Below are 8759 nucleotides of genomic sequence, written 5' to 3' on the forward strand. Positions count from 1 at the left end.
ATAGGATAGGATAGGATAGAGGATAGGATAGAGGATAGGATAGAGGATAGAGTAGGATAGAGGATAGGATAGGATAAAGGATAGGATTGGATAGAGGATCGGATAGAGGATAGGATAGGATAGAGGATAGGATAGGATAGAGGATAGTATAGGATAGAGGATAGGATGGAATAGAGGATAGGATAGGATACAGGATAGGATAGGATAGAGGATAGGATAGGATAGGATAGAGGATAGGATAGGATAGGATAGAGGATAGGATAGAGGATAGGATAGGATAGAGGATAGGATTGGATAGAGGATCGGATAGAGGATAGGATAGGATAGAGGATAGGATAGGATAGAGGATAGCATAGGATAGAGGATGGGATAGGATAGAGGATAGGATATGATAGAGGATAGGATAGGATAGGATAGAGGATAGGATAGGATAGGATAGAGGATAGGATAGAGGATAGGATAGAGGATAGGATAGGATAGAGGATAGGATAGGATAGAGGAGAGGATAGGATAGGATAGACGATAGGATAGAGGATAGGATAGGATAGAGGATAGGATAGAGGGTAGGATAGGATAGAGGATAGGATAGGATAGAGGATGGGATAGGATAGAGGATAGGATAGGATAGAGGATGGGATAGGATAGAGGATAGGATATGATAGAGGATAGGATAGGATAGGATAGAGGATAGGATAGGATAGGATAGAGGATAGGATAGAGGATAGGATAGAGGATAGGATAGGATAGAGGATAGGATAGGATAGAGGATAGGATATGATAGAGGATAGGATATGATAGAGGATAGGATAGGATAGGATAGAGGATAGGATAGGATAGGATAGAGGATAGGATAGGATAGGATAGAGGATAGGATAGGATAGGATAGAGGATAGGATAGAGGATAGGATAGGATAGAGGATAGGATAGGATAGAGGATAGGATATGATAGAGGATAGGATAGGATAGAGGATCGGATAGAGGATAGGATAGGATAGAGGATAGGATAGGATAGAGGATAGAGTAGGATAGAGGATAGGATAGTATAAAGGATAGGATTGGATAGAGGATCGGATAGAGGATAGAATAGGATAGAGGATAGGATAGGATAGAGGATACTATAGGATAGAGGATAGGATAGAGTAGAGGATAGGATAGGATAAAGGAGAGGATAGGATAGAGGATAGGATAGGATAGAGGATAGGATAGTATAGAGGATAGAATAGGATAGATGATATTATAGGATAGAGGATAGGATATGATAGAGTAAACGATATTCTAGAGGATAGGATAGGATAGAGGATCGGATAGAGGATAGGATAGGATAGAGGATGGAGGATAGGATAGGATCGAGGATAGGATAGGTAATTGGATAGGATAGAGGATAGGATAAGGTAGAGGATAGTATAGGATAGAGGATAGGATAGAGAATCGGATAGGATAGGATAGAGGATAGGATAGGATAGAGTATAGAGTAGGATAGAGGATAGGATAGGATAAAGGATAGGATTGGATAGAGGATCGGATAGAGGATAGGATAGGATAGAGGATAGTAGAGGATAGAGGATAGGATAGAATAGAGGATAGGATAGGATACAGGATAGGATAGGATAGAGGATAGGATAGGATAGGATAGAGGATAGGAAAGGATAGGATAGAGGATAGGATAGAGGATAGGATAGGATAGAGGATAGGATAGGATAGAGTTGAGGATAGGATAGAGGATAGGATAGGATAGATGATATTATAGGATAGAGGATAGGATATGATAGAGTAAACGATATTATAGAGGATAGGATAGGATACAGGATCGGATAGAGGATAGGATAGGATAGAGGATGGTATAGAGGATAGGATAGAGGATAGGATAGGATAGAGGATAGCACAGGAACGAGGATAGGATGGGATACGATAGAGGATAGGATAGATGATAGGATAGGATAGAGGATCTGATAGAGGATACGATCGGATAGAGGATAGGATAGGATAGAGGATCGGATAGGTAATTGGATAGGATAGGGGAGAGGATAAGGTAGAGGCTAGTATAGGATAGAGGATCTGATAGAGGATAGGATAGGATGGAGGATAGGATAGGATCGAGGATAGGATAGGTAATTGGATAGGATAGAGGATAGGATAAGGTAGAGGATAGTATAGGATAGAGGATAGGATAGAGAATCGGATAGGATAGGATAGAGGATAGGATAGAGGATAGGGTAGAGGATCGGATAGAGGATAGGATAGTATAGAGGAAAGGATAGGATAGAGGATAGGATAGGTAATTGGATAGGATAGAGGATAGGATAAGTTAGAGGATAGTATAGGATAGAGGATAGGATAGGATAGAGGATAGGATAGGATAAAGGATAGGATAGTATAGAGGATTGGATAGGATAGAGGATAGAATAGGATAGGAAAGGATAGAGGATAGGATGGGGTAGAGGATAGGATAGGATAGAGGATAGGATAGGATAGAGGATAGGATAGGATAGAGGATAGGATAGGAAAGAGAATAGGATAGAGGATAGGATAGGATAGAGGATAGGATAGGATAGAGGATAGGATAGGTAATTGGATAGGATAGAGGATAGAGTAGGATAGAGGATAGGATAGAGGAGAGGATAGGATAGAGGATAGGATAGGATAGAGGATAGGATAGGATAGAGGATAGGATAGGTAATTGGATAGGATAGAGGATAGGATAAGGTAGAGGATAGTATAGGATAGAGGATAGGATAGGATAGGATAGGATAGAGGATAGGATAGGATAAAGGATAGGATAGGATAGAGGATAGGATAGGATAGAGGATAGGATAGGTTAGAGGATAGGATAGGATAGAGGATAGGATAGAGGATAGGATAGATAATTGGATAGGATAGAGTATAGGATAAGGTAGAGGATAGGATAGGATAGAGGATAGTATAGGATAGAGGATAGGATGGGATAGAGGATAGGATAGGATAAAGGATAGGATAGGACAGATGATAGGATAGGATAGAGAATAGGATAGGATACAGGATAGGATAGGATAGAGGATAGGATACAGGATAGGATAGGATAGAGGATAGGAAAGGATAGAGGATAGGATGGGGTAGAGGATAGGATAGGATAGAGGATAGGATAGGATAGAGGATAGGATGGGATAGAGGATAGGATAGGAAAGAGGATAGGATAGAGGATAGGATAGGATAGAGGATAGGATAGGATAGAGGATAGGATAGGATAGAGGATAGGATAGGATAGAGGATAGGATAGGTAATTGGATAGGATAGAGGATAGAGTAGGATAGAGGATAGGATAGAGGAGAGGATAGGATAGAGGATAGGATAGGATAGAGGATAGGATAGGATAGAGGATAGGATAGGTAATTGGATAGGATAGAGGATAGGATAAGGTAGAGGATAGTATAGGATAGAGGATAGGATAGGATAGAGGATAGGATAGGATAGAGGATAGAGTAGGATAGAGGATAGGATAGGATAAAGGATAGGATTGGATAGAGGATCGGATAGAGGATAGAATAGGATAGAGGATAGGATAGGATAGGATAGAGGATAGGATACTATAGGATAGAGGATAGGATAGGAAAGAGGGTAGGATAGGATAGAGGATAGACTATAGGATAGGATAGAGGATAGGATAGGATAGAGGATAGACTATAGGATAGGATAGAGGATAGGATAGGTTAGAGGATAGGATAGGATAGAGGATAGGATAGAGGATAGGATAGGTAATTGGATAGGATAGAGTATAGGATAAGGTAGAGGATAGGATAGGATAGAGGATATAATAGGGTAGAGGATAGGATAGGATAGAGGATAGGATAGGAAAGAGGATAGGATAGGATAGAGGGTAGGATAGGATAGAGTATAGGATAGAGGATAGGATAGGATAGAGGATAGGATAGGATAGAGGATGGGATAGGATACATTATAGGATATGATAGAGGATAGGATCGGATAGAGGATAGGATAGGATAGAGGATCGGATAGAGGATAGGATTGGATAGAGGATAGGATAGGATAGAGGATAGAGTAGGATAGAGGATAGGATACGATAAAGGATAGGATTGGATAGAGGATCGGATAGAGGATAGAATAGGATAGAGGATAGGATAGGATAGGATAGAGGATAGGATACTATAGGATAGAGGATAGGATAGGAAAGAGGGTAGGATAGGATAGAGGATAGACTATAGGATAGGATAGAGGATAGGATAGGATAGAGGATAGACTATAGGATAGGATAGAGGATAGGATAGGATAGAGAATAGGATAGGATACAGGATAGGATAGGATAGAGGATAGGATAGAGGATAGGATAGGATAGAGGATAGGAAAGGATAGAGGATAGGATGGGGTAGAGGATAGGATAGGATAGAGGATAGGATAGGATAGAGGATAGGATGGGATAGAGGATAGGATAGGAAAGAGGATAGGATAGAGGATAGGATAGGATAGAGGATAGGATAGGATAGAGGATAGGATAGGATAGAGGATAGGATAGGATAGAGGATAGGATAGGTAATTGGATAGGATAGAGGATAGAGTAGGATAGAGGATAGGATAGAGGAGAGGATAGGATAGAGGATAGGATAGGATAGAGGATAGGATAGGATAGAGGATAGGATAGGTAATTGGATAGGATAGAGGATAGGATAAGGTAGAGGATAGTATAGGATAGAGGATAGGATAGGATAGAGGATAGGATAGGATAGAGGATAGAGTAGGATAGAGGATAGGATAGGATAAAGGATAGGATTGGATAGAGGATCGGATAGAGGATAGAATAGGATAGAGGATAGGATAGGATAGGATAGAGGATAGGATACTATAGGATAGAGGATAGGATAGGAAAGAGGGTAGGATAGGATAGAGGATAGACTATAGGATAGGATAGAGGATAGGATAGGATAGAGGATAGACTATAGGATAGGATAGAGGATAGGATAGGTTAGAGGATAGGATAGGATAGAGGATAGGATAGAGGATAGGATAGGTAATTGGATAGGATAGAGTATAGGATAAGGTAGAGGATAGGATAGGATAGAGGATATAATAGGGTAGAGGATAGGATAGGATAGAGGATAGGATAGGAAAGAGGATAGGATAGGATAGAGGGTAGGATAGGATAGAGTATAGGATAGAGGATAGGATAGGATAGAGGATAGGATAGGATAGAGGATGGGATAGGATACATTATAGGATATGATAGAGGATAGGATCGGATAGAGGATAGGATAGGATAGAGGATCGGATAGAGGATAGGATTGGATAGAGGATAGGATAGGATAGAGGATAGAGTAGGATAGAGGATAGGATACGATAAAGGATAGGATTGGATAGAGGATCGGATAGAGGATAGAATAGGATAGAGGATAGGATAGGATAGGATAGAGGATAGGATACTATAGGATAGAGGATAGGATAGGAAAGAGGGTAGGATAGGATAGAGGATAGACTATAGGATAGGATAGAGGATAGAATAGGATAGAGGATAGGATAGGATAGGATAGAGGATAGGATACTATAGGATAGAGGATAGGATAGGAAAGAGGGTAGGATAGGATAGAGGATAGACTATAGGATAGGATAGAGGATAGGATAGGATAGAGGATAGACTATAGGATAGGATAGAGGATAGACTATAGGATAGGATAGAGGATAGGATAGGTTAGAGGATAGGATAGGATAGAGGATAGGATAGAGGATAGGATAGGTAATTGGATAGGATAGAGTATAGGATAAGGTAGAGGATAGGATAGGATAGAGGATATAATAGGGTAGAGGATAGGATAGGATAGAGGATAGGATAGGAAAGAGGATAGGATAGGATAGAGGGTAGGATAGGATAGAGTATAGGATAGAGGATAGGATAGGATAGAGGATAGGATAGGATAGAGGATGGGATAGGATACATTATAGGATATGATAGAGGATAGGATCGGATAGAGGATAGGATAGGATAGAGGATCGGATAGAGGATAGGATTGGATAGAGGATAGGATAGGATAGAGGATAGAGTAGGATAGAGGATAGGATACGATAAAGGATAGGATTGGATAGAGGATCGGATAGAGGATAGAATAGGATAGAGGATAGGATAGGATAGGATAGAGGATAGGATACTATAGGATAGAGGATAGGATAGGATAGAGGATAGGATAGGATAGAGGATAGGATAGGATAGAGGATAGGATAGGAAAGAGAATAGGATAGAGGATAGGATAGGATAGAGGATAGGATAGGATAGAGGATAGGATAGGTAATTGGATAGGATAGAGGATAGAGTAGGATAGAGGATAGGATAGAGGAGAGGATAGGATAGAGGATAGGATAGGATAGAGGATAGGATAGGATAGAGGATAGGATAGGTAATTGGATAGGATAGAGGATAGGATAAGGTAGAGGATAGTATAGGATAGAGGATAGGATAGGATAGGATAGGATAGAGGATAGGATAGGATAAAGGATAGGATAGGATAGAGGATAGGATAGGATAGAGGATAGGATAGGTTAGAGGATAGGATAGGATAGAGGATAGGATAGAGGATAGGATAGATAATTGGATAGGATAGAGTATAGGATAAGGTAGAGGATAGGATAGGATAGAGGATAGTATAGGATAGAGGATAGGATGGGATAGAGGATAGGATAGGATAAAGGATAGGATAGGACAGATGATAGGATAGGATAGAGAATAGGATAGGATACAGGATAGGATAGGATAGAGGATAGGATAGAGGATAGGATAGGATAGAGGATAGGAAAGGATAGAGGATAGGATGGGGTAGAGGATAGGATAGGATAGAGGATAGGATAGGATAGAGGATAGGATGGGATAGAGGATAGGATAGGAAAGAGGATAGGATAGAGGATAGGATAGGATAGAGGATAGGATAGGATAGAGGATAGGATAGGATAGAGGATAGGATAGGTAATTGGATAGGATAGAGGATAGAGTAGGATAGAGGATAGGATAGAGGAGAGGATAGGATAGAGGATAGGATAGGATAGAGGATAGGATAGGATAGAGGATAGGATAGGTAATTGGATAGGATAGAGGATAGGATAAGGTAGAGGATAGTATAGGATAGAGGATAGGATAGGATAGAGGATAGGATAGGATAGAGGATAGAGTAGGATAGAGGATAGGATAGGATAAAGGATAGGATTGGATAGAGGATCGGATAGAGGATAGAATAGGATAGAGGATAGGATAGGATAGGATAGAGGATAGGATACTATAGGATAGAGGATAGGATAGGAAAGAGGGTAGGATAGGATAGAGGATAGACTATAGGATAGGATAGAGGATAGGATAGGATAGAGGATAGACTATAGGATAGGATAGAGGATAGGATAGGTTAGAGGATAGGATAGGATAGAGGATAGGATAGAGGATAGGATAGGTAATTGGATAGGATAGAGTATAGGATAAGGTAGAGGATAGGATAGGATAGAGGATATAATAGGGTAGAGGATAGGATAGGATAGAGGATAGGATAGGAAAGAGGATAGGATAGGATAGAGGGTAGGATAGGATAGAGTATAGGATAGAGGATAGGATAGGATAGAGGATAGGATAGGATAGAGGATGGGATAGGATACATTATAGGATATGATAGAGGATAGGATCGGATAGAGGATAGGATAGGATAGAGGATCGGATAGAGGATAGGATTGGATAGAGGATAGGATAGGATAGAGGATAGAGTAGGATAGAGGATAGGATACGATAAAGGATAGGATTGGATAGAGGATCGGATAGAGGATAGAATAGGATAGAGGATAGGATAGGATAGGATAGAGGATAGGATACTATAGGATAGAGGATAGGATAGGAAAGAGGGTAGGATAGGATAGAGGATAGACTATAGGATAGGATAGAGGATAGGATAGGATAGAGGATAGACTATAGGATAGGATAGAGGATAGGATAGGATAGAGGAGAGGAAAGGATAGAAGATAGGATAGGATAGATGATAGGATAGGAAAGAGGGTAGGATAGGATAGAGGATAGAGTATAGGATAGGATAGAGGATAGGATAGGATAGAGGAGAGGATAGGATAGAGGATAGGATAGGATAGAGGATAGGATAGGATAGAGGATAGGATAGGATAGGATAGAGGACAGGATAGGATAGGATAGAGGATAGGATAGAGGATAGGATAGAGGATAGGATAGGATAGAGGATAGGATAGGATAGAGGATAGGATAGGATAGAGGAGAGGATAGGATAGAGGATAGGATAGGATAGAGGATAGGATAGAGGATAGGATAGGATAGAGGATAGGATAGAGGATAGGATAGGGTAGAGGATAGGATAGGATAGAGGATGGGATAGGATAGAGGATAGGATAGGATAGAGGATGGGATAGGATAGAGGATAGGATAGGATAGAGGATAGAGTAGGATAGAGGATAGGATAGGATAAAGGATAGGATTGGATAGAGGATCGGATAGAGGATAGGATAGGATAGAGGATAGGATAGGATAGAGGATAGTATAGGATAGAGGATAGGATAGAATAGAGGATAGGATAGGATACAGGATAGGATAGGATAGAGGATAGGATAGGATAGGATAGAGGATAGGATAGGATAGGATAGAGGATAGGATAGAGGATAGGATAGAGGATAGGATAGGATAGAGGATAGGATTGGATAGAGGATCGGATAGAGGATAGGATAGGATAGAGGATAGGATAGGATAGAGGATAGCATAGGATAGAGGATGGGATAGGATAGAGGATAGGATA

Source organism: Halictus rubicundus, unplaced genomic scaffold, assembly GCF_050948215.1.
Source record: "Halictus rubicundus isolate RS-2024b unplaced genomic scaffold, iyHalRubi1_principal scaffold0050, whole genome shotgun sequence".
Lineage (NCBI taxonomy): Eukaryota > Metazoa > Arthropoda > Insecta > Hymenoptera > Halictidae > Halictus > Halictus rubicundus.